Genomic DNA, 27840 nt, shown 5'->3' with positions numbered 1-27840 from the left:
TAATTTAATCTCCGTAATACCACTGGGTCAATACTATTCCCCCCTTTCTGCAGTTAAGAATCAGAGGTTGAGAAACATGCCCAGGGTTCACTGGTAGAAAGCTCCTAGGTGGCAGATCTGCCTTAACTGTAAAGCTTAACCATTACACCTGCTGGTGACACAACTGGTTCTCAGTTGTTTAATGTCGGTGGCACATTCTCAAACACTAGAATTTTTGGCACACTCGAAGAGATTCAAACCTCAAAGCAACCCTGAGCAAATTAATCATTACAACACAGTCACTGTGATTGAGGATTTGGAGAGATGAATGACATGACCTGACTTTCGCTTTAAAAAGACCACTGGCCACTGTCTTGAGAATACATAGGGGTCAAGAGTACTGCAACCATCGCTTCCCTTGGGACTCAAGGTAAAAGCCAAAGTCATTGCATTGGCTTATAAGGACTTCCACAACCTGCCCCCTCCTGGTCCCCCCACCTCTTTCCACTCCACCCCCCCCAAACTCTCCCCCTTTTGGATGTGGAGCCCCCAGACATGCTTGCATTTTCTCTTCCCTCTCCTGGGAAAACTCCTGTGCTTGGCTTCAGTTCTCACCTCCCTCATGGCTTTACTTACTGTCATCTTCTCAGTGAGGCTTTCTTAAGCACCTCTTCAAGATCACACCTCCACCCCACACATACACACTCAGGCACACATTCCCCATCCTCTTTTCCTGTTTTATTTTTCTATATAGCACTTAATTTCTAATATGCCATATAATATACTAATTTATTCTGTTTTTCTCTCTTTTCCCTCACTAGCATGTAAGAGCTGTGAGAACAGGGATCCTTGTGGGTTTTGTTTGCTGCCACATTCCCATCTCCCAGAACCTAGGACACAGTGGGCATTCAATAAATAGTTGTTGAATGCATATGATTTTTATGCACAGCTCTGATTAGTTCTGTGGAGTAAATTCCCAGCAGTGAAAGGACCACATTACATACAGGATATAGATATTTTCAGAAGTTCTTAATACAAACCCTGACCAAACCCTGTCTTCTCAAGGTTGAATCCAGTTCCACTTTCATCAGTGGCTCTGACAGCCCAGCCCCCTGTGTCCTCACATTGTTAACAGTGCTCACACATCTGTAGCCAGCTCTGTGTGTGGCAGTCCTATTTCTTTCTCATTTGTATTGCTTTGATTGAGTGTATTTGTGTTTGTTGTTTCATGCATTTCTTCTTTTGGTGATTATTAGTTTGTATCCTTTGTGCATTTTTCCAATTTAGTGTCAGTGTTTTTCTAATTTAGTATTGGTGTTTTCCTAATTGATTCATGAGGCCTCGTTAGGTATTAAGGTTACTAAGTCTTTGTTAACTGTGTTATAAATATTTTTCCTAGTTTGTCCTCTTTTTAATTTTGCTTATGGTGTTTCTTAGTATATAGTTTTGTAGTGTGGTCTGTTTTAAGTTTATGGTTCTTTTGCTTTATGTTCGGAAAGGTGTTGTCTACTTTTTTTTTTTTTTAAAGATTATTTATTTATCTTTAAATAAATAATTTAATTAAATAAATAATATTTATTTATTTATTTATTTATTTGACAGAGATCACAAGTAGGCAGAGGAACAGGGGCGGGTGGGAGGGGAAGCAGGCTCCCCACTGAGCAGAGAGCACATGGGCTTGATCCCAGGACCCTGGGATGATGACCTGAGCCGAAGGCGGAGGCTTTAACCCTCTGAGCCACCCAGGCACCCCAAGGCCTTTAGGATCACTTATTCATCTGTAATTTCTTTTAGTTCTCATGGTTGTTTTTTTTTTGTTTTTTTTTTTTTTTTTATATTTTATTCTTTAGTTAATCTCTAGTGTTTTATCGCATTGTTTGGGGCAAAAATCTAACATCCAATTCTTTCTCCTTAAATAGTAGTAAACTACTGTACATACCGTCCTCTGGCCCTAAAAGAATGCCATCTCTGACAATATGAGATCTTTATACTAAGGTCTGTTTCAAGTTTTTCAATGCAGATCCATTTGTATTTTTCTTTTGCCAGAACCCAACTCTATTAATTATTACAGCTTTTTAACATCTTCAGTAAAGTTTATTTTTTCTTCATTTATTGGTTATTCTAAATAACTTTTAAGATTGTTCTCTCAAGTTCAGGTATAGATATAGGATTAACGTCCGAAAATAAAAATCATATCATGCCACTCGTACGGAAAATCTTTTAATGACCCCTCACTGCCTTTAGAATATGAAGTCCAGGCCCTTTAATGTGGCATCCAATGCCTTCCTAGACATGTCCAGCCAAACTCCATAGTCTTATATGTTGCTACTCCTTTCTTGCGATTTACGCTTCAGATCTGCACCCATATACTGTGCTATTTCTCACCTCCGCATCTCTGCTGCTTCATCTGCCTTTGATGACCTTGACCCATTTACCCTAAAACCATCACTGTGTCTTTCACACTGGCCAGGCTCTGTGGCCACTCAGAAGTGTCCATTGTCACCCTGCTCATGTCTCTGTCACCGTATCACCCGTGGCATTGCATTGATGAGTTTGTCTCCTTTGTGAATTTGGTGGGAGCATCTCTTGTTCGTTTTGTATTTTTAATACATTGCATGCTACCCGTCACGCAGTAGGTGGTGTAGATGGAGTAGAGAGGGACTATTCAAGACTGGAAGTAGGGAGATGGATTTTTGCAGTTATCAAAATGAAAGATGATTAGGGTCTTGACTAGGGCAACGATGGGAAAATGGAGAGGAGGAGGCATAGTTGAAAAATATTTAAGAGAGAAAATTGACAGGACTGTGTATCTGGTTAAATGTGAGGGAATGGGAGCGGGAAAACACTTTGAATCTTAGATTTCTCATCTTTCTAATCTAGACACCAAGGTACCTTAACCTCCCCTAAGCATTCAGGAGGAGGTACAGATTTAAGGAGGATACGATTAGGACAATTTTAGATGTGCTGTGAGTTGGAGGTGGCTTTATGATACCCAGTGGAGATGTCTAATGGGCAACGGGATAGAAAGAGGCTAATTATGTACTTTTATTGTTCAAACCAGGACCGTTTTGAGATTGAAACAGGGTGCTATTAATAATTATGCCGGGACAAGCATAAACTAGGAATGACCCTGACAAACTGGGATATATGGTCTCTCTCTACATAAAGGTCAAATTATGAAGCTCAAAGAGAAGGATCTGGAATGTGGTTAATGATTTGTGAATCATTAGCATACAGATGCCCTGAGAGTGGGTGAGGTTGCCTGGGGAGAGTTTATAAGATGAGAAGAGAGGAAAGAGCAAAGAGAAAATCATAGGGAATACAAACATTTAGATAATGATTATCAAATGGCAAAATTTTTTCGAAACACACACGTGTGTCCAAATTTTCCTGAAGATTTGAACCAACCATCCCCATCCCCCATTCACCTTCTTATCTCTTTCTGGTCCCAAATTGCAACTGGAGGAGGTGTTTTTTTTTTTTTTTTTTTTTTTAAGTCAAGAACTACAGGTTTGGGGTGGGGGACAGTCAGAGGAAGAGGAGCCAGCCTGGGAGACTATAAGTGTCCAGAGAGATAAGAACCAGCAAACTGTCATTTAAACAGACTCACTGAAAGAAGTGGTTGGAGGTGGTCAGTAATGTCCTGTGCTACAGAGGGGCTCAGTACTATGAGGAACTGGGTCCATTGGCCTTGGTGCTTAGAGGGCACTGGTGCTCTTTTCGCAGGCTGGTCAAGGGGTGGCCAATAATGTTGGCCTGCAGAAGTGAGAGGAAGGAGGAGGGACTAAAGCTGTGAAGGGTAGAGATAGGAGCACCTCCTAGCCTTCCTGCAGCACTGAAGCACAGGAAGATTGTTTCTTGTTTTAAAATTGAAGATAGACTGTGTTGAGTCTATAATTTATTGACTTCAGGGAGGAGCCAGTAGAGATGGCAAGGCTTGAGTGTAAAGGGGAGGAAAGAAATAGCAGTATGCAGTTGTATTCAAGCTGTTTTCCTTGGCCCAGTTTTCCCGTCGGTAGTACCTGTCCCGTCCTACAGTTGAATGCCACCAACCCATTCCAGTAGGAGTCACTCTGACTTTGAAAACTATTATTCAGATGGCTTAAAATTTGATTAGCTTGGGATCTGGATTTTTCTCCCAACTTTTCATAAAAGACTCAAGATGGGAACTTTTGACTAGAATTTAAATTTATCTTCCATTTGCATTAACTTGCTGACATGTCGCTAATAAAGTGTTAATAACCCATCAATGTAGACTTATGAGTTGATATGATGATATATCCTTGTCGTATATCATATCAGCCCATAGGAGCATAGAAATATATACTGCAGATGAACATATTCCTTTAGAACATACATGTGTGTGTTTATGTGGCATTGTACGTCTTAGAAGGAAAATCAGTTTTAAACTGAGAGTTGGTTTTTATTTCCATGAGAAGCTCCATTAAACACACACACACACACACACAAACTTTAAGCTTCAGAATAGAAACTGTTCCGTTTTCTGATCTACTTCACAGTAAGAAGTTAGTTGCAAGGTTAACTTCCTCGGAGAGAAGAAGGCAAGGACACCAGCTAAAGGAAAAGAAAGGTTTAATTGCTCTGCAAAGGCCCAGACATGCTCTGAAAAGTAAAGATTTCAGGCTTAATGTGCATGGAACAAAAGGCCGTTGTGAACTGTGTACAAGAGTTGGTGAGAGTTTGTATTCTGCCCCTTTTTTCTGTGGGAGTTATTTCCTGTTGTTGACTAGAGTTCTTTATTTAGAACCACCTAGCTTCAGAATGCCTGCTAGCATGCAGAAAAGTGTGTATTTAAAACATAGGCTTATTTCAAGACAATCTCTGAGAAAAAGTCACATTACCCATGCACTGAGACAACATCATGTTCCCAGAGGTCGAGAGAGCATATGGGCTTTTATTTCTGTCCCTATATCAAGAGACACAAAATCAGAAAGAATCAAAATGCATTCGGTGTAGCAGCCAGTGGTCACCGCAACACCAAGTGAAAGAAATTTATTTCATGGGTAGATGTGTTTCCATTGTTTTAAACATACACAATTTCACTTTTTAGCGCTAAATGCTTTATTTGGCATATATTAAGGAAGTCACAAGCCTCATATTTTGTGAGGAAGCTTTTATCGTTTCTAGCATGACAGAATTTAGCCTGGCAGGTGAGAAATACACCCCAAACATGGGCTTTATACCAATTATTCTCTTATACCTGATCTGTCAGCTGGGCTTCCTATTAAGAACTTTAGGTTACTATAGTGGTATCATTGGATTTTAAAGTCTGCTATTAAGAGCGAAAGAAGGACAGTATATCAAAATGAGTGAAAGGAGTAAGTTCTTACTGAAATAATGGGAGATAAATAAATACATCAGATGTGAATACTGTCCAATGCTTTAGATATTAGATAGATATTAAATATTTTAGGTGTTTTTTAGATATTAGATACTAGGTATTAGATAATAGATACTGGTAATTGCAGGGAAAATTCAGATGTGAATACTGTCCAATGCTTTAGATATTAGATAGATATTAAATATTTTAGGTGTTTTTTAGATATTAGATACTAGGTATTAGATAATAGATACTGGTAATTGCAGGGAAAAACCTAGGAAATTCTATTTCACAGGAACCATAAGGAAGAAAGAAAAGAAGTTTTATTGTTTTAACCTGATGAAATCTAAATCGATAAATTCAAAGTTATCCCAAAATACTTACTTGCTTTAATTTTTTTTTTTTTTTAGGATTTTATATATTTATTTGACAGACAGAAATCACAGGTAGGCAGAGAGGCAGTCAGAGAGAGAGGAGGAAGCAGGCTCCCCAACCAACAGAGAACCCGACTCGGGGCTCGATCCCAGAATCCCGGGATCATGACCCTAGCTGAAGACAGAGGCCTTAAACCACTGAACCACCCAGGCGCCCTGCTTTTCATGTTTTTAAAAAAGAAATTAAACATTATGAGTAAAAGAGAAGCCACCTGTATGTCTATCCCTGATTCCATTTCCTTCCTCTCTTTGCCAGAGGTAACCACTTTCCTAAATATTTTTTATCTCTAATGTTTTTCTATAATAGCATACCTTGTTTGTAAACAATGTATAGCAGTATTTTGCATGTTTTAAAAGATTTTGTATAATGATATTATACTGTACATTTTTTTTTAAAGATTTTATTTATTTATTTGAGAGAGAATGAGTAAGAGAGAGCATGGGAGAGGAGAAGGTCAGAGGGAGAAGCAGACTCCCCAGAGAGCTGGAGCCTGATGCGGAACTCGATCCTGGAAGTCCGGGATCATGACCTGAGCTGAAGGCAGTCGCCCCACCAACTGAGCCACCCAGGCACCCTATACTGTACATATTTAACAGCTTGATTTGTTTTAGTCAACATTTGTGTTTTTAAGATGTAGCCATGTTGATTTATGGTACCTTTAGTACTTCTTAACCACTATAGTTTCCAAGTCTATCAATTTATTCTCACCTTGATGAATGTTAAGGTGTTTCCAATGTTTTAGCTATTATAAGCAAAGCTGATACAAACATTCTTCTATGTCTCCATGGGGGATAAAAGCAAGAATTTCTCTAGATTCTAGGTTTAGCTCTTCTCATCCAGAATTCCTACAGAGAATTAAGCCCCAGTACCCTAAGGCATCCATTATATGTAACGAATTAACTTCAGTCTTATAGGTCTAGAGTGGTTCCAGTGTGGGGCTGGAGCTAGAGACTGATACCAGCTCCTGGCAGCGATTGTGTGAATCTTTCTAACTCTTGAGTTCAATTGGGCAGCTTGAAATCAGCTGTGCTAAGGGTATTTACACCACAGAAATCAACAAATGCTACAAATAAAGGCTTCTTTCCCCATCTACCTAGCCAGTTGTTAACCATTGACCAGCACACTACCGGTTTTTAACTTCATTCCATCCGTGGGTGAATTGAGGAGCCATTTTCTGTAGGGCTTATTTTTCATGGAACCCCATTAAGAAAGACTGCATGTCTACGGGCAGGGTGTATGCATCTCCCATATTACCAGATAATGCCAGCTCATATTCAAAATGGTCAATCTGATAGCTGTGAATGGTCTTTTTATAATTTGCATTATTCTTTTTTAAAAAAAGGTTTTATTTATTTATTTGACACAGAAAGAGAGAGAGATCACAAGTAGGCAGAGAGGCAGGCAGAAAGAGAGGGGGAAGCAGGCTCCCCACTGAGCAGAGAGCCTGTTGCAGGGCTCGATCCCAGGACCCTGAGATCATGACCTGAGCCGAAGGCAGAGGCTTAACCCACTGAGTCACCCAGGTGCCCCTTAATTTGCATTTTTCTTACTACTGATGAGGTTGAGTGTCTTTTCATATGTTTATCAGACATGTAAGTTTCCTGTTTAACTCGTTTTTCTCTTGGGTTTATAGGACTTCTAAAAAATTTACTCTGAATACTAATCTTGTGTTGATTATATGAATCACATATATCATTCCACAGTCTTTAGCTTGCCTTTCTTTTGTTTCATAGATGTTTAATTTTAATGTACTCAAATTATCCATCTTTTTCTTTATGGTTTCTGCATTGGGTGTCTTGGTTCTGAACCGTCGAAGTCTCGGCAGGAAGCAGAATTCCATGAGACTTTAATAAAGGGACGTTTTATAGAGATGTGACAAAAGTGGAGGCATGGAAGACCAGCAACAAGCTGTTCCTGTCTTTAGGTCTATAGGGGAAAGGGGGAGGAAATGGTCTTGCTTGAATTTGTGAGAGTTGACACCCTGGAGAAGGAGCCATCCACAGAAGCTATGGGTATGCAGGGATGGATACTGCCACAACAGGGTCTCAAAGCAGGAAGGATCAGGATAAAACACCCCACCCTCTTTCCTCTCTGACTGACTGGTCTCCTTCTGGTGCCTTGCTTTCACTGAATCCAGCTGGCAACTAGTTGGCAAAAGAGCTTACTTCCTAGGGGTCAGCATTTCAAGACACAGAGCAAAGCAGAGGCAAGTAGAGAAGGTAGAGAAGGAGTCTTAGGAATCAAACAATAATTTCATATTCCCTATCCTGAAGCCATAAACATATTCTCCTGTATTCTCTCCTTAAAAGTTTTAAAATTATGTTTTACATATTTAGATTTAGTCCACCTGAAATTTTTTGGGGGAATATTAGGTACTTAATTTTATTTTTATTTTTCATGAAGTTAACCAGGTGACCATTAAGCCATTTACTGAATAACCTGTTCTTTCCCACTGATCTGTAATACCACCTCTGCCGTATTTTATACTTTCGTATATGTGTGTGACTATTTCTGTATTGTCGATTCTGTTCTCTTGATTTACTTATCTATGACACAACATTCTCTTTTAATTACTGGAAATTTATAATAAGCCTTGATATCTGACAGGACACATCCCGCATTTTGTCCTTTAAGCTTTTTTAGCTATCTTTCCACCCTTTGCTATTCCAGATGATTTCTGGGTTTGCTTACCAAGTTCTGTGAAAAAAAAAATTGGGATTTAAATTGGAATTGTATGATGAGTTGAGGAGTGAGAGAAGTCATATTTATTTTGTCTTAAGATTTCTTATTTATTAGCGAGAGTGAGAGCGAGCACAAGCACGGGGGAAGGGTGGGCGGTGGTGGTGGGGGGGAGAAGCAGACTCCACACTGAGCAGGGAGCTGGATATGGGGTTGAATCCCAGGTCGCTGAGATCATGACCTGAGCTAAGGCAGACACTTAACCTACTGAGCCACCCAAGCACCCTGAGAAATGGTATTTATAAAGTATTAAATATTCTTGTCCATAAATGATATCATTTCCCCATTAATTCTGTTCTTTTCATCTGATGAACTTTCAGAAAGCTTTCTATTTTCTCACTTTACATTTTTGGCCAAATGAGAAAATAGTAATTCTGGAGTACTTATCTTTACAGCTGTTGTTATCACTAGAACTAAAAGTATGATGTCTAACAGTTCTAAAGTGGTAATAAATTAGAGTAGATTGAACATGAACATCTGATTCATTACAATTTTGTCAACCTTTTTGTAATTTGGGCCTTAATTTCTTAAGTAACGTTAAAAGGAAGTATAAATACTGTTGAAATTACCTGTATTATTCCCACAAAAGCTAGTTTTCTGCATCCCCAGTGTGGACTGTGCTGCTCTGTGTATAATGAGGCCAAATGAATCACTACAGTCAAAATCAGGGAATCTTGCCCTTTTTCAGTGAGTTTTTTTATATAATGTGACTCTTTCACATTTATGTTTTCTTTTAAAAGAATCATCTTTAGGAATGATTAACTCTATGCATTGTGTGAGCAAACTCAAATTCATAGCATGTACATTGATTTGTAACAGAACAGCACAGCAGTGGGCGTTTATGATAGAAACGATATTCTCGTGCTCTCCTTTCTAAATTTGGTGTCACAGATTCAACTTCTGTTTTTAAAAAGGGAAGTTACATATAGCTCATTCACACTATTATTTTCTCCTTAAAAGCCAGTTTCTCTGATAATTGCCCATTTAAGGAGTTTCATATAATTCAAGACTTCTCTAAGAAAACAGCTTGAAACATGTCTTACTTAGCAAGATCAAATTTTTCATTCAATATTTAAAAGCATATATCTAATGTGTTAGTGTTTATCTGGAATGCTTGCTTTAGTTCTTCTTACTTGACCTCACTCTGCATTTCTGAAATTTTAAATATTAATAACTTTCCACTTAAAATTTAACCTTTTTGGGGCACCTGGGTAGCTCAGTGGGTTAAAGCCTCTGCCTTCCGCTCAGGTCATGGTCTCAGGGTCCTGGGATCAAGCCCCACATCCAACTCTGCTCAGCAGGGAGCCTGCTTCTCCCCCACCCCGCCCTGCCTGCCTCTCTGCCTACTTGTGATCTCTGTCTGTCAAATAAATAAATAAAATCTTGAAAAAAAAAAAAAAACCTCTGCCTTTGGCTCAGGTCATGATCCCAGGGTCCTGGGATTGAGTCCTGCATCAGGTTCTCTGCTTGGCAGGGAGCCCACTTCCTCTCTCTCTGCCTGCCTCTCTGCCTACTTGTGATCTCTGTCTGTCAAATAAATAAACAAAATCTTTAAAAAAAAAAAATAACCTTTTTTCAATTTAAAGCAAGGGACCCATAGAATTGGACAGTTGGATAACTTTTAAAAAATATTTATTCTCGTTTATTCTGACAACAGGTCTTTTTAAAAAATAGTTCTCCATTGGTAACTAAAAGAAAAGTCTATACCATTTTACCTAGGTGTAACCTATTTTCTAGAAAATCCAATAAAAATCCAAAGTGGCAAACAAGCTGATGCATTTTTAGTTGTATACTGTGTTTACATTTAAACTGGGTTCTCTGGCCACATGTTTATTTTCTAATGATACCTCATAACCTGAACTTAGAGGCTTTTCTTGGGCATCTATACACACAGCTTAAAGCTTTGCATTTTTTTTTTAAACTTCTCAAAATAGAATTTTTACAGCTGAGACTTCAAAAATGACTTAAATATATTATTTACAATTTCCAAATCACCATAGTTCTCTTAACTGACTTCTTTACTCATATGTGATTTAAAGATATACAATCCTAGTTTCTACAAGAGATATGAGGCTATTATAGCAGAAAATATAATTTAGTTTAGCCAGTTATATAAATGCTTGATTTTGACAGTTAAAAAACAGCTGGCATTAGAGTAATACTTAAAAAAAATTATTTTTCCTGTCATCATTTTACCAAGTGTTTCTGGGAGTTAATATTAGTTGATGATATTCATAACATATTTGATTATTGGCATACTTTTAAATTCCATGACCATGAGAACATGAAGGTGCCAGTAACAAGTGGTCATTTGTACCATTCAGGTAATCACTTGAAGATTTGGGTAGGCAAGTCTTCATCACCAACCCACTCCATAATTACCAAATGCTGCTGTGGTTTTAAATATCATTTGACCAAGACTTTTAATTCTTAAGGTAGGAAGAGAAAATCTTTATAAAGAAGTATAGAATAATAGAATTATGGCAATAATTTATCTGCAAGGTTATTCCCCTAGTAGTGAGGTCGTATAGATTAATAGTACTAAGTGAGTGCCCATTAGTCTTTGTACCATTAAACCCAATTGGTATATTTTAGAATTGCTGAAAAGCAGTTATAAGGACAATATTATATTGCTTAAAGTGATCCCTCTAATTATGAAGGTTCCCAAATACTGCTTAAAAATACACGTGTATGTTTATTTATATGTGTACACACACACACACACAGCTTAGTGAAAGGGTAGTGAGAGGAAAACATTAGCAGGAAAGATTAACCCCTTGAGTTTATGAAGCTGGTACAAACTCTTCAGCATTCTTTAAATTATTCATTCAGTGAAAGCTCACAAATACCAACTGTGTCAGGTGCTGTTCTAGAGGCTAAAGACAAAGTGATAAACAAGAATGCCAGTTTTGTGAACCATATCAGAAATGAGTGAGGGGTCTGAAGGGCACATTGAGTTTTCTTTTTCATTGTATGGGTTATTAATTCTGTGGGCTAAAATAGGATGCTAACAAAGCCAAGGACAGGCAGATTTGGAGTTCTTTGTGTAAGAAACAGAATTGTTATTTCAGAACCCTAGTATAAGGTCAAAGCAAAATGGTGTCAGGATCCTGGCCCAGCACTACCCTCCTGGTGGCCTCTACATGTCAGCTTTGTACCTCCTGCCTATAAACCGTCCTCCCTGCTTAAGGAGTTCATACTCTTCTCAGGACCCTCAGTTTCATCTTCTCTGGCTTCCACAATTTCCCTGAATGTTAGAAATCTCACAGCCTCCAGACCTTCTCTGTCTCTGAGAGTCAGCTTGATAAAGGAGTTCAGTTGGCAGGTCCATCTCCAAGCCTTTGTTTCCTCTTCTATAAGATGTGAGGAGTCCCTGTCCTGCCTACAGCACAGGGAAGGTGCTATGAAGAGTGAACCTGTAAATTTACACAAAAATGCCTTGTAAACCATCCTGCTTCTCTTCAAACATTGGGGGAGGGATGGGGTGGGCTTCAGATTTCCCAGATAGGTTACTTGAACCATAATGGGTAACAGATCCAGGAGAATATGGATCGCTGGCTCAAATCTGTCTTCTGGATACAAAAATAATTCCAAGAACATATCCTGTTGAATAGAGTATATTATCATTATTTGCATTTCTCTTTTCTCTTAGAAATGTGTGAACGTGAAGTTGGTTTTATATTCTTCCAGTTTGAGCCGATTATTTCATTTGAGCCCCAAACTCCAAGTTCTACATTGGAATCACTTTTTTATAGACTCCTAGCTCTGGGAAGGGGCTATGGAAATCTCTGAGCCTGAGCGTCTCCTTTTGAAGGCGAAAGTAGACCCTGTGATGCCAGGACCTGATTCAGCCTCCCTACTGGCTCTGGCTGAGAAACTAGACCCAAAATCTCCTGACCAACCTGCTTTTTCCCCCAGAACCAGAGCTGACCCTAAATCTGTGACATAGGGGATTAAGAAACCAAAAAGTCAACAATTAATCATAGTTGAGTGATTTATTTGTACAAGATCTTTGTACTCCTACTCCAGGAATCATCATCTCCTCAGGCTGGTTCCCCAGGACAAGGAAGGCCTGGAGGCCATGCAATTTCTAACATTTATGGATGTTTTCGGTGGATGCCAGTAGTGCCAAGTATCTGGAGAAGAGTATGAACTCCTCAAGAAGGGAGGCTGGTTTATATGCAAGTAGTGCAGAGTCCACGTGCAGGGGCCCCTGGGAAGGCAGTGCTGTGAGGGGAACTGGGGATAAGGAGACAGTCTTGCAAGAAGCCACCGCCAGTCTCTAGCAGAGCAGCAGCCAGCAAGAAGGGAACACTGGAACTGTTACCAGGAAGGGCCTCCACTTTCCAGCTGAGAAAAGGGGGAGACCAAAAGCTGGAGTCTTTAAAGGGCTGCTTCAAATTGGACCTCACGGTTTATCTGAAGATGTTAATGGAGAAGAGTGGCAAATGGAATAGGAAGGACACTGATGCCCAACAGAAGCTATCTTTTCTAGTGATGGTTAGAAGGGACTAATCAACAATGTTAGAGAGAAAAATGTTTTTATTTTTTATTTTTTAAAAGATTTTATTTTATTTATTTATTTGACAGACAGAGATCACAGGTAGGCAGAGAGGCAGGCGGAGAGAGAGGAAGGGAAGCAGGCTCCCAGCCAAGCAAAGAGCCCGATGCGGGGCTCGATCCCAGGACCCTGGGATCACAACCTGAGCCAAAGGCAGAGGCTTCAACCCGCTGAGCCACCCAGGCGCCCCCAAAAATGTTTTTAAAAGCATTTTCTTCAAATATTATCCCTAAGATCTTGTCCCAAACTAGGACTTAAATATTGTCAGTTTTTTAAAAGAGAAGAAGGCGTATCTCTCACAGAACAGCCCTCTAAGGGGCTGTGTCGAGGCAAAGCCGGCAATAATAATTAGGGAAGCTGTGCAAAAGCAGCCCTTCCCTGGAGTTGAAGTTCTGCTTGTGTGAACTGTGACCTCAGGGAGAAAGAGGGGGAAAACCTGACAAAGTAGGTAGAGGAACAGCCGGAGAGCAGTCTGCAGAAGATGTATTAGCATGCTCCTGTGCTACAAGGAAGTTTTCGGTTGCCCATGGCTGCAAATACCATTTGTGCCATCTTCGTGAGAGAGTTGCGTTGTCCCAATCATGTGTCCAGTATCAACTCCTTGGGAATCAGTTAGGTGATGTGACTTCCAGAACTTTATTTTGAAGTTAATGGTTTTAAGTTATCAGCGAATGGGAAGTCCAGGTTCAGTAAGGATGTCTGTGTTTTCCATGAAAAGATGATTGAGCCCAGCTGGCTGCCTACAATATGTTTCAAGAACTGAAATATTTTTTGTTTTTGTTTTTTTTTAAAGATTTTATTTATTTGGCAGGCAGAGATCACAAGTAGGCAGAGAGGCAGGCAGAGAGAGAGGGAGGGGGAAGCAGGCTCCCTGCCTAGCAGAGAGGCCGATGCGGGGCTAGATCCCAGGACCCTGGGATCAGGACCTGCGCCACAGGCGGAGGTTTTAACCCACTGAGCCACCCAGGCGCCCCTGAAATGTTTATTTTATCTGATTTTATTTTTTTGCTGTTAAGACCAGTATTTCCAGGGGGCACCTGGGTGGCTCAGTGGGTTAAGCCGCTGCCTTGGGCTCAGGTCATGATCTCAGGGTCCTGGGATCAGGTCCCACATCGGGCTCTCTGCTCGCAGGGAGCCTGCTTTCCTTCCTCTCTCTCTGCTTGCCTCTCTGCTTACTTGTGATCTCTCTCTGTCAAATGAATAAATAAAATCTTTAAAAAAAACAACAACAACAATATTTCCAAGGTACAGAGGTAGATGATTACTACTAGTATTTCAAATGGAACCTGAGAAATAAAATATAGTAAAAGAGAAAGAAAAAGTGATATTTTGGGGTGTCTGGGTGGCTGAGTGGGTTAAAGCCTCTGCCTTCAGCTCAGGTCATGATCCCAGGGTCCTGAGATAGAACCCCACATCGGGCTCTCTGCTCAGTGGGGAGCCTGCTTCCCCTCCTCTCTCTCTGCCTGCCTCTCTGCCTACTTGTAATCTCTCTCTGTCAAATAAATAAATAAAATCTTTTTTAAAAAAAAGAAAAAGAAAAAGTGATATTTAAAACTGTTTCAAAGTCTTTGTTTCTTGGTTTATATGGCCAGCTTGTCCTGGTGTCATTTCTTGGGTATACGCTAATTTAAGTGCTAAAAGTGGCCTTCAGTTAGCAAAGTTGTCTAGTAGTTTGCAAGATGTGAAGGCCCAGAAACTTTCAAAGAGAAGCAGTGAAGTACAAACTAGTACCCAGAATACAATGTTGAGAAGTACCTCTCTGAAACTAAACTAATGAGTATTTTTGCAAATTATCATCACCATTCTATACTTAAAAAAACCATGTTTGTTTTCTCCCTAAACAGATAATGTGCCCAATAGTTAAATGTGGATGCCTGGCCTGATTTCTTATATGTGAAAGTGAGAAGGAGAAACTCTAAACTCTAAATCCTGAGGGTAGGATTATTTTAAATGGGCTTTTAAATGTCCCAAGGAGTGAGAGTGAAAACCACACTTATATTTTCATGAAACATTTCTTGTTCATTTGCTAGGAATGAACAATTATTTTTATTTTTTTTTTTAAATCATGCCACTGCATACCAAAGGAGGTGGACTTCAAAAGCTCAGGGAGGGCTTTTCCTTATCTTTGTGGAGTTGGGTTCCCAGGGCCAGGCAGGGGTTGCTGGCCGGCTTATGGGGGCTCAGCCTGGGGGAGGGGTGGTTAACCACCTTGTATGGGACCACATTAGCAGCTGTTGAAGCTGCCACTTCATGCTTTGATGAAAGATACCAGAATTTAAAAGTGGGGGAAGAGGAACTCTTATATACTGTGTACACTCTTAAGAGGCTACTACCTTCAAAAGTGTGGAAAGGTAAAAAAACCTTTTCCCTCGAAAACTCAGGTTGCTCTCCTAAGAAGTCGGATATTTCCTGAACAATGGGCCTTAGCAGAATCTCAGGTCCACTCTGGAGACACAAAAGTTGTCACTTTGATCTTGGTTCTTTTGTACAGGAACACTGCATTTGGTAATCCATTTGCTCGAAAATATCCAAGTGTCACAAAAATCTTGTAAGTCTAACTCATTGCTAACTTCATTTCATGAATAACAGTTTAAATTCACTTTAGATTCAATAGAGCCTCTGGCCCCTGCTACAAAGATATCACAGGAAGAGATTATTGCAGCTTCTATTTCAATGGCTTTTCCTTAAAGTGAGCGCTGAAAGTATAAGTGAGTGGGTGGTTAGGAAACTGTTAGTAGTTAATGTTGTCTCTAAAAGGCAGAACTCTGGAAATGAAAAATATCTTGGCTTTGCAGCAAAATGTTTGAATGCTGTGCCACCCAGGCGCAGACAGCAGGACCTGCAGAGGGCCCTGAGCACTACTTCCATGATGTGTAATTTGGAGCGCCACTATAATGAAACTTTCCGGAGATATCCACAAATAATTAGCTTTTGGCATCGGTTATACTTAAAGAAAAATCTATAAGATTTTAGTTATACTGAGGGTGAAGTACATACCTTTTTTATTCTCCTTCAAGATAAAACAAGAAACACAGTCTTCTCTAGCAACATTTTACCCCAGGTTTAATTTCAATAAGATCATCAGTTTGATTGATAACAAATCATTACAGAAGAGTTGAATAGGTCTAAAGTTGTTTTGATGTTAACGACTTATAATCACCTTTATGTTAGGTCTTAAAGCTTTATTATCCTTAAATATAACCAGTACAGTGAACCATTAAACGCCAGATATCTGAGATATTGATTGGGGTGGCAGCCAAAATTTTATGGTGCCTGAATTACTTTTTTAACATCTTTACACTGAACGCGCATGTAATTTTTAAAATAATCATTAATTTTCCAGGGGAGCTGTCTTCTTTTCTCTCACCACTTAGGCATACACACCTCTCCCAATTAGTATAAATTTCCCTGCTACCTGTAAGTAGTTCAAAGCCGATGCCTTTCTGAGGAGAGGGGAAAGGTTATCCGCAGGAAGCTTCTGGGCAGAGGACGGGGCCTCTGACCCTCCTGCGTCTCCAAGCTTGGCTTCCCTACCTGCGTGGGCTCTGCCAGCGCGGGAGGCCGGCTGCCGGCTCTGCACCGCGTCGCGGCGGGCCACGAAGAATGCAACTCGGCTCCGTCCTACTCCGAAAGTACTGTTGACTTGGTGACCCATTTCGAGTGTTGGGCCGAGGCCGTCGCGCCCAAGGGGCATTTTCTGGGCCCGGTTCCTGCTGGAGCCCCCGTCCTGCCATTGGAACATCTCTGCAGGCCACTCGTGCGTCCGGAGACGGGGGCGTCTGGGAGTGTCCCAGCTGTGGACGCTGCTGGCCTCCGCTCTCCCGGGACTCCAGTCTCGAAAGCCGCGCAGGCAGCGTGGACGCGGTGCCTCGGGGTCGAATTTTTGCCCCTCACCTCCTATCTCCCCCCTCCCCCGCGGGACCCTGCCCGCCCTGCTGACCGGCCCCAAGTTGCCGAATAGCTTAGATGCTTGTCATATTTGCGGTCGCGCGACTCAGCGGGCTGTGCGCGCGCTGCACTCGCCGCCGCCTTTGTCACTAGCCGCCCGGTCATTTGCATGAGTATTTTCTGGAGTGTGAGGGATTATTGGTGGTTAGTTGTGGTCCCCTGGCCGGAGTGTCTCTTCCCCTCTCGCCATCTCCTTAAGCCTTTCCTTAAGAGAAAATAAAGGGCGCGCCGGCTGGAGAGGGAGCCGTGGGCGGCGCTGCCACCCGACGTCTCCCGTGCTCTGCCTGCCCCTTCCTGCTCCTGCGGCGGCCGGGGCCCGGCTCGGCATTTATCTCGCCTCCCGGGACCGCCGGGGGAGGGGGCGGGGCCGGGGAGGGGCGGGGCCTGCTGAGCCCGGGGCCCGGAGCTCGCGGGAGGCTCGCTGGCCGCACGTCACTCCTGCACAGCGAGTGCTGGAGCACGAGCTGCAGCTCGCTCGGTCAGGGCGCCCCCTCCGCCCGCCTCCCGCTTCCTCCTCCGCTGCCTGCCTGCCGCCGCCGCCGCCGCCGCCGCCTCCACCATTGTATAATGCTCCGAGCGCGCCGGCAGAGGACTGCGGAGTCTTAGCTTGGGTCTCGCCTCCTGCCCGCTCCCCGGAGCCACCCTCGGGCCCCCGGAGCGGGGACTCCGCATGGAGAGGGAGTAGCTTGAGGAGTGGGCAGAAACCCCTCCTGATGCGTTAGTTCCCAGGTGGAGCTGCATGTGGTAAGTTCTCCCCGCGCCAGGCTGGAGGGGATCCTCGGATGCGCCGGGCTCCCGATGGGTGGTGGGCGGCCCTGGGACCCGGCCAGGGCCGGGAGAGCCCGGAGGGCGGAGGAGGGGCCCGGGCGGCCGCGAGGGTCGAGGGCGCCTCGGCTAGACGGACCTGGCCTGGTGCAGGTACCCGGAGGAGCGCTCCCTCCCACTGCTTCCCGGCCCTGCACCCTTAGACCCCCGGGGCGAGGGCCGGGAACCCCCCCGCCCCCCCTTCCGTCACCAGCGTACGCGGGCAGACCTGCTGGGGGAAGGGCAGGGGACGGGCAGTCACGGACCCGTGTCTGGAGGGGGTCGGGAGCTAACCGGAGCCCAGCAATGGGGCGGAGGGAGCTTGGAGCTGTCGCTTTTACAGCTGAGATGTGTGTGCGTGTTGTGGCCGTTGTGTTGTTGTGAACGTACGAGACTTCTTTTTTTAAGGCTCGGATTGCTGGAGTAAAGGCTGCTTCACTTTTGGGTTCCGTGACCGAGTCTGCATCCAACTTGCTATAGTGTGTTTCTGTGAGTTTCTCTGTGTTTTCAGCTTGAAAACATCCCTCTCTACCCTCCTCTCACCCGTGACAAGTGAATTGATTTTGAATATATGTGTGTATTAAACTTAACGTCCAATTGGCTTTTAAGTTAGAAATCTACAAGTCATCTTGGTGGTAACCGCCTATGACCGAAAGGGAGGGGGCCGAGGGGAGCCAGCTGTCCCTGGCCCTGGACTTTGTACCATTAAGACAGAGGGTGCCTCAGAGGGCCATTGAATCTAGAGAAAATCCTAAGTTCTAATTTTTATTCTTGGCCATCAAGTTAGCTTACCTTTAGCAGAAGTTGCGGTAATAGATTGAGATGGGAGAAGTGTTTTGGGTTTAGTCTTAAAGTTCACAAAAAGATTAGGTATAGTTTGTCTTAGAATAACTTTCTGCTTTCAAACTGGGGAGTTTCAGGATGTTTTGAGTGGTAGAAAGTAAGTTTTTAGAGGCACTAGATGGGGAAGGGCAACCAGCAGGGTGAGAAACACAGCCTCCGGAGATAGCAGTTTTTATTTGAATTGAATTGGGCAGCCCCAGTCTTAAGACAGTAAGTGTTTTCAAGCTTTGTTCTTGAAATATGCTTTTTGATTTCCCAATATATGTTAAGAAATGTCCATAATGTGTGTAAGGAATCTAGAAGTTGTAGTAGCAGCCAGTAGGATCCCTGAGGCCTCAAGTGTTCAAAGTAGCATTTTATAATTGGGGTCTAGTCTCTGACAAGATTGAAGTGGGCTCTTGGCCCCACTCAACCCCTGGAAGACAGTCCACCTGAGAGCCTCTTCATTGTTTTGCTTGGGGGGGGGGTGAAGGGGATAGTTGCTCAGCTAACCAGAAGGCATGCCTCACTCTAGGAGCTCCTCCCATTGCTCCCACTTTTTATAGCAGTCTATTCTGATTTGAGCAAGGGAGGGTGTGCTGCGAGGGTGAAAATACTCATCGTAAGACCCAGCTTCTGGCCTGAGCAAGAATAGCTTGTTCATGGATCTCTGCTTTCCTGTTAAGTTTATCAGTTTCTTTGCAGGAGAAAAAGAGAGACATGTATTAGAAAGTTTTCCTTTAGCCTCATTGATCTACTTAGAGGGATTATATGTTAATGTAAAGTTGTTCATGTTGTCCATCAAGTTTGGGAGCCCTGAAAATAATTTTTGCCCCCCACCATAACCATGTTGCTGTCAGGTGAGAAATCTGATAAAATGGATTTAATATTTTTTTTTTCTTTTTTGACACTCAGTCTGTTCCTTGCTTTATTACAACAGGTAGGAGAGAGGATTCACGTTTTATAAAACCAACTAAGTATACAACAAGAGGTGTCCTAAGGAACTGTGTTATTGTCAGGCAAGTGTCACAGCTTCTTAGGTAATAGCTGCTCAGGCTTGTTTCCCTTTAGGAACCAAGAGAAGGATATTAATTCAGATTTTGAAATTCTTTAGGCTCCTCTTTACTGAATTGTCCCTGTTGGGAGTGTTTTTAGTGAGAAATTGAAATCTAAATTTTATCCAGTTGCCACACACTGAATTATTAATAATGAGCATAGAAAAGAGTAAAAATTTTGCTAATTTAAAACTCACTCAAATTTATGTAGCAACTGATACTTTTGGCGTCCACTATTTTAAATAACGCTCCAGTGGCAGAATAAAAGTAGTTTACTTTAGAAAGACATATACAAAACATAAAAAAGGTAGGGGGGAGGTAAAAAATATAGACAGATGCATAAAGGGTTTTTTTTTTTCTGAAGTGGCATACTACAAATGATCAGTATCAAATTATACTACAAGGCTACTCTCTGTCAAAATATTTTACACTTTAATTAACTCAGAAAGGTAAAAGCTACAACAGAAACTTTTTGAGTTTGTTTTTTTGCTGCAGTTTCTTGTTAAAGAACAATAGTAAGAGCATGGCGCTTTATTTTATATTTCATTTACATCAGAAAAATCAAGATCACTGTCAATATTATATGTAGATTAAAAACACGGTATTTAGTAATATGAACTTTAATTCACTTGTAGAATTGTTTTAAAATTTTGTTGCTACAGAAATTTCATATTTATTGTGATGGCATATCCTGTAGGAGATGGCTCTGGTTGAAGTAGTTTATTGGCTAAGGACAGAAAGAGAAAGAGGTCTCTTTGATCACTGAGTCCAAAGATCACATATATGCTAAAGGCACCGAAGAGCAAGCTTCAGTTTTAAGTGAAAAGTGGCCTTACGGGAAGGGTAATGCCTACCTTCATAGGTTTTTCCATTAATTAATACAGACCAACAGAACATACAAAATTCTCCAGCCACTTGCGTATGCGTAAACCATAATTTTCTACCTACTGTTGATAACGTTACTTAAACCAATGATAGAAACCCATAAGCTAGGACTCCTGATTAGAAAGTATGTGGATATTTAATTTAGTTTTAATATTCTCGAAGGAAACAGCTACTAACCAAAGGTGGCGTGTCTTTTAAAAAAAAAAAAAAATGTCTCCAATGGCCAGTGCAGTTGGTATGAAAAGCAAACTTCTGCCCTCTGTGCAGATGCTGGGAAACCCTGTGAACAGAACTGTCCCCTGGAGCGCCCATCACTCATTGTGTGGAGCAGTGTCTTTCTCCATGAGCACTGTGTGGCAGTTCATTCTTTGTATGAATCTGTGAATGGCATATGTCAGGCCAATAAGACGACATTCCTATTCTGGGTAATAAATAGATGCCTTGTGTTTTTTTTTCTTTTTCTTTCTTTCTTTTTTTTTTTTCCTTGAAGATCATGAGACAAACAAAACATGCTTGGCTGTCTAAAAATTTTCATTGAAACACAAATAAAAATTTCAAAATAAAAACATCCCAAAATTTTTTGAAAATGTATGACTTTTAACAGGGCAAAACAACTGCTTATCATCTAAACGAAGCACTTCAGACAGACAATACAAACTCCCTTTTGGAAATCTGCTCTCTTCGTGGTCAGAGGGCTCCAAAAGCTGGAAAAGCTCATTTGTCTCCTCTCAAGGTCTTCTGTCCCTCATCTGCACTTAATTGGAAATACCTGCCGGGATTCACTGACACAAATATCACAGTTTGATTTATTTTCGAAACCCGGGATCATGGAAGCTGTGTTCTGTGCCCATGGCCGCTCTCAGTTCAGAATGGAATCGGCATCTGCTGGCCTGGCTAGCCTTTCCTTACCCTTGCACGCTGGCTGTGTGTGCAGCTCGGGCCCTGCCTCTGAGCAGGGATGGCAGAACGAGGGGTGAGTGTGCCGGGCGTGGCACCGCCCTGAGTGGAGTGAGCTGTGCTGATGCGTGGGGTGGGGGCTGGAGGGAGGGGAGTGGAGGGCAGAGCTGGAGCCACCTCTGCAACTGCTACAGCAGGTCTGACTAGTTTAGGTGCCCAGAGGCAGCTTTGTTTCTCTAGTGACTCCAGGTAGCAGCAAACCTAAGTTCTTAAAACTAATTCATGTCTGAATTACTATCTTTCTGGCTCTTTGCAGAAACTGTAACTTTGCAGAGTGCCTGGTTCAGAGGCTTTTTGCTTTAACCGTCTTCATAGGTGGTTAACTGACCAGAAGCCCCTAAACCAAGCATTTTTTGTGGTTCTAGGGAGTTCCATGTAGAAAAGTGAAGGGGAAGGGATTCGGGCTCTTCAGGGCATCTTACGTATGAACACTCATGTTTGTAGTGGGCTGTGTGAATCTGTGGAACAAAAGGAAAAAGAACGACCTGAATGTGGCTTGGTCAGAAAGTTACATGCGGATATGCTCCTTGCTGCAAACGAACCTTTAACTCCTCACTCTCCTCTCCTGGCTGGCTGCTTATCAACCCATGGCACGCTGCAGCTCCTGGGGCTTCCAGCAGAGCTGCCAGAGCACCCCACCCTGGTGTTTAGACGTGTCGCCGGAGTTAAAGTCAGGGAATCTGAAAGTCCCAAGGTCATCTCTCCACCAGAACAGGTTTGCATAAAATTCTAGCCACACAAGTGAGATAATGATGTGGCAACTGTTTTAAACCGATCCTCTCTGAGTGGTTATCCCATTTTATAATAACACATGATACAGATTTGCTTTTCAGATTTGTCTCTTTTTTGGAGGAGGGAACCTCCATATACATGTATGTGTACTTCTCTGCCTTTCCTGCTGTCAGAGAGAAGTGAACCAGCAGAGGAATTTGAATTCTGTGGTTTGCAGCTGAAGAAGACATTTTTGGCTGCCTCTCTGCTTGTCATGAACTTGGTGATGGTCTCTTCTGAGTAGTTTTTAAAACAGGCTGTTTTTTAAAAAAATATTTTTTTACCACACCCAGAAATGGAAAATAAAATAGATTTCATCTGATGATGATTGTTAGTGGTATAATGGTAGCTGACTTACAAAGTCCAAGTGTGGATTCTTCAGGTGGCACCTGCCTTCTTGCTTCTGAGACTCCTGAAGATAGGCAGGGCGAATGGAATGTTAGGGGTAGCAAATGTGGTAGGCTGGAGGCAGGCTCTCCTTAGGGATCATCGAAGAGCTTTGAAATGTTGAGAGGTTGGTTCCTTAGAAAATAAATATTTATCACATTCAGTGAGGTACTCTATTTTTATTGTCTTTGACTAAGTGACTTTGTGTTCCATGGGTCACTAATTGTCAATATGCAGAGGTTCTCAGAAAGAAATACATTTTATCTCAAAGTAGCCCCAAAGTAATTATTTTTAAATATGAATGGCTGGCATATTTTACAAAGTATTATTCACTGCTCTCAAGTTTAGTGTGTTTCCTCATTTTCTTTTTTCTACTTTGTGAGTTATTCAAGTATATGATACGAAGTTTAAATTGTCTTTGTAAAACTTTATCACTAGCCTACCTAATTCTTAGGAGTAACTAAAATAAACATGTTGATTCTGAGTATGGATGGACTGCGATGCACACAGTTGAATAGTTTCCTCCCATTTATATGTCTCAAGTCTTATTTCTGTTATTCTGTACCTTCAGTTTTTATCCTCTCATGTATGTCATGTAGAAATTTCTTTTAAGGAATCCAGATTTAGACCACACAGTACAATGTTCGGTTTTACTCATTAAGTAAATAAAAAAAATAATAATAACTAGACTGCATGTAGAAGTTAAGATGAAATGTTTGTTATTTTATAACACGTCTTCTTTAAAATGACTTTTCACAGTATTAAAGTGTTCTGCATTCGAACTCAAAGATGAAAAACTACTCATTGCCTTTAAGAAACACTTCTATAAAAATGCTTCCTGACGTAGTATACATACTTAGTTTCCTAGTTTCATTCAGTGGAAGGTAGTTGGCTAAGAATACCTGAAAGGCAACCTTTTGTTTAATTAACGTTTATTTAGTTTTATACATATTCATTCTAACAAATTACATTTGCCTGTTTTAGTGTGACTGTTTTATACATCTGATGATCCTCTTTAAAAAAAATACAAAGAACTGTCACTTACTTTTGGCAAAGCATTGGGTTTCTGCCCTAAGCCTTTTATTCCCCCTGCCATTGTTTATTACGGGTCTCTAATGTGAGGGGAAAAACAAGGTATCTTTGGGGAAAAGATGCTACAGGAGGGTTGAAACCAGAGTCCCATCCAAGCAATTATAAATACAGGAGAAAAAAATATTTTCATTATGCACGGGAATGGGGGTGGGGCAAACAAGGCTGGCTATCCTTTACAGGCACATTCTCTGAAGGGAAAGAAAGAAATTAAAATCTAAGAATGTTTTTCCGTAATTGATTTTAAGTCTTTGGATTCAGCATGTTAAAGATGTTCCTGACACCAAGTTAGTATGAATTAGCGTCATAATTTGAATGATTATAAATTATCATAAATAATATGTTTATATTTACAGAGTTTCAAATGGAAAGATTGGTGTTAATAACTGCTTATGGACATTAGTATACAGAACCTCAACATAGAACCTCAATTTATAATTTGAGTAGAAAAAGTTTCAGCAAGTAGTTACACGGTAATTGGTTTCATTATCTCTCTAAGGTTAACTTTGTTACATTTTACAATTAAATGGCTCCTCCCTAGTATCCTTTATGAAGTTTTCCCAAATACCTGCCTGAAGCCATAGCTGTTCAGTGTAGAAGTAGTTTCTTGTTCTTAAGAGGCAGTAGGATTATTGAAGGCTTTTCAATACTGGTAAAATTCTTAATGCTAACATTGAGACTAACTCACTGTGTGGTTGGGAGTCTACTTTAGGACCCTTGCTGGCAATGTTGAACTGTTGGCTTTTCCAAGTCCTCACCTTATGACTTGGATTTGTATGTTTGTCGTTGTTGTTGTATGTTCTCACTTCAGGAACCCTCCAGGGGCTTTGACCATGGTTTTGGAAACCTCAGTGTCACCTATATACAGGCAGCAAACTTTTCCATGTACAGTATTTTTAGAGCCTGCACCATAGCATAACATAATTCACTTTGGTCTTGGCAAAGCCCTTGGCTTGCTTAGCACTGTTCTGTGTAGACTGGAATTTGGGAACAATCTCGGAAGTCCGTATACTTTGAGAGATGAATAGGTAGAATTGCAGTAATAATCAGAATTCAGGGGTGCCTTATTGCTCTGCTGCGCCCCCTTGTGGCTGGATGTGATGTGCTGTCTTTCAGAGTTTGAAAGGAGTTGACTTGTACTGGGCATGCTTGTTTACATGGAGCGTTAATATTAGCTTTCTTCTGTGTAAACTAACCTATCAAGTTAATAGAATAGTTCTCGCTGAGGGTGTAAATAATTTATTGTGCTTATTTGATTTTTTGAATTCGTAGCATTTTAAACATATGTGTATGTGTTTTTAACTTTTTATTATGGAAAATTCCAGACACTTAAAAGTAAAAGAACAGTGTAATGTATCCCCTCATACTTATTATCCAGTTTCAGTAATTGTCAACATTGTGTCAGTTTTATTTTATCTACATGGCCAGGTTTTTTTCTAGAGGATTTAAACGTAAATCCAGACATCATGTATTGATTGTGATTTTGTTAACTTACGTTCAGAATCTGTATATTTCTGCTCAATCTTTTACTTTAAGGGTGTGGTGCTTTTAGCCAGAATCCTTAGGTAAAATAAAATAATTGTTAGAATTTCCATTGTCTTTGGAAGAAGGGGACTGGTCTCTCACCACCGACACCCGCCCCCCCACCCCAAGTTCTTAAGACAGCCTTAAAATCTAAAATTCCGAGCTGGTAGAGGATCCAGTAAGACAGGATGTTAGAAACATTTTATACTACTTAACAGTTACATTCTAAAAAGCCCCTTTTTCTTTCCAGCTGTTTATTAACAAGGCCATGGTATAGTCCAGAGAAATATTCACTCGAAACATTCTCTCCCAGAATTTAAGTCTGGTTTGCCAACTAAATGCAGTTAGTTGTCCGCGTTTACATTTTCCTTTCCTTTTTCCAAGAGAAAAGACGGTATTTGACAAACCAACAGTGTTTGAAAGGGTCTTCAATTTAATGGAAGCATTAGAGGTGAAAATCCTGAGAGGGGAGAGCTAGAGTTTCTTGAAACGTGGACTTTAGAAGACATTCCCAAACAGTGAAAGGTTTTGTTTTTCTTTATTTATATTTTTGGTTGAGTGAGAGGTGGACTTCCTGGCGGGATTTCGGTTTTATCTCTAGGCTTTGGGGCGCTCTCTGGAAGACAGGGAGGATTGTTCCCTGGGTCTCCGTGGCAATGCGGTGTGTGACCAGCGGCGAGCAGCCGTGCCCCGCGGCCCCAAGCCCCCCGCACAGCGGGCAGAGCCAGGAGGAGGCACTGCCGCCAACAGTGGTGTCGGGTTACAGCTGCAGACTAGCGCCCGAGTGCGCCTAACTGGCTTCATCTAGTGACTGGCTTCATAATTACATTGCTGATTTGTTAAGGAAGGCTTTGTCTTACTTACCAATTAGCATGGATGTTACTGCAGGGACTTCATCCTGGATGAGCTTTGCTTGGGTTTTGTTTGTTTGTTTTATTTTGCTGTTTAAAAAAAAAAATAACCTTTCCCGAGGCACGCAGCTTTAGGGGTTCTGTTGCTAACATTCCCCCCCTCCAAGTGTCTTCTGGGAGTCCTTACCCTGTCTGTAAATAAGCAGAGAGGTTTTCTCCCCGTTGGAATTTTGTCCCTGTTTCTGCCATTCCCTGAGGCCAGAGGCAGTCACTTTGGGGTCTGAAGGCAGCCTTTGGGAGGGCTGATTCTATAGCCCCCACCCCTTTCTACACCCTCCTGTTCTCTCCGCCCCCCCCCCATGTCACCACCCACCCCTGCACTCGGGTTTCTGGCCCCTCTTTGAGGAGCAGCGAGGCACAGGGCACAGCCGTAGATAGTGAGCCCTTGAAGGACCGGGCTTGTTTCTGTTTGCTGTTTCTATGATCCTCCCCCCTCTCCCCTCACCTACCATGTCCTTTTCAGGGTGGCCTTTTTGTTCTCCCGGTGTGTTTTGTTGTTACTTGTAGGAGGGAGGGTGTTAGAAGAGTAGACAGAGTTCTGAGTCCTGTGTGTTTTTTAAGGTGTAACATTTTAACAGCATAGAAAGTTGCTAAGCAGATGTGGCTTCCTCCCATTAAAGTTGGATCAGGCTTTTCCTTCCTGCCTGGGAGTTGCTGTGTGACAATCTGACAGACAGTGGAAGAACCATTTCTCAGAGTTGTGCCCTGTGGCTCTTGGGAGGTGTCCTCTCTTATGCACAGAAGCTCTCTGTTTGGACCACCTCAAAAACAGGATCCAGAATGCATCTTAAGGCAAGTATATATGGGGTGCGGAGAAGAGAAATGAGAATATTCCGTGTCTCAGAAGTTGTCTCAGAGCCAGTTCTCTGGCTGGCCTCTCTTTGGGTCTTGGAAGTCTGTCACACACACAATAATTGTGCCAGGGACACTCCTTCTTTTTACCACTGCCCCCAAAAGAAACTGAAAGTGTTTTTCCACTTAAAGGGTGGTGGGTTTTGGCTGCACAGGATGTCAAATGGGGAAATAGCCCCTGCTAGACTTTTCGAAGACACTTGTCACACATTTTCTCTTAGCTTCTTTTTTCTTCAAATAAGCTTGATCCTTGAGGACAAACCATTGTTCTGAATTGTTGGTATCACGGTAAATATCTCATTTTTATGATTTTTAGTGTTAGCATGGGTACTTCTGTGCCCTTCAGCAACCGGTCACATTGGAGGTCACACTGGAGGATGCAGATGAAAAGATTAGGGATGTGGCTTCTCAAAGCTCCCCTTTGAACGGGGAGCCTTTTTTGGAGAGCTATTAACTAGTGTTTTTAAAGCATTTTTACTAAAGTACAGTATTATTACAGATATGTACATAGATCCTAAGTGTACAGGCTGGTGACCAGCTCCAGAAGTCGTGCCCACCTCGTAGCCACCCTTCCCTGACTGCAGATACCATGGCTTAGCTCTGCCTCGTTAACTGACTTTTAAAACGACATGTCACTTAATTGTGAAGCCTGCTACAATCCCGAGAAGGGAAAACAGTGGCTTTCTAGTTTTTATTTACTAGTACAAAAGGAAATTGGAACAGGCTCTGGAAAATGTACACAAGGTATAAACCAGTTGGGCCTTGAGGTGTTTTGAAGTA

General features: G+C 41.8%; 1 protein-coding gene across 4 annotated transcripts in view; it reads left to right on the top strand.

Moving 5' to 3' along the window:
- SERTAD2 (SERTA domain containing 2) overlaps positions 1-27840 on the top strand; it is a 117698-nt gene that overhangs the window by 78407 nt on the left and 11451 nt on the right. For 2 of the 4 annotated variants that reach the window (XM_044264094.1, XM_044264095.1), the window contains exon 1: positions 17462-17747. The exons of the other annotated variants lie outside the window; for them this stretch is intronic. The gene's annotated coding sequence lies outside the window, so the exon portion shown is untranslated. Of the gene's footprint in view, positions 1-17461; positions 17748-27840 lie in introns of those variants that run through there. 4 annotated transcript variants of the gene reach the window in all.

Source organism: Neovison vison, chromosome 8 (genome assembly GCF_020171115.1).
Source record: "Neovison vison isolate M4711 chromosome 8, ASM_NN_V1, whole genome shotgun sequence".
Classification (NCBI taxonomy): Eukaryota; Metazoa; Chordata; class Mammalia; order Carnivora; family Mustelidae; genus Neogale; species Neogale vison.
The sequence above is the reverse complement of the archived record's forward strand: the minus strand, read 5'-3'. Positions and strand labels throughout refer to the sequence as shown.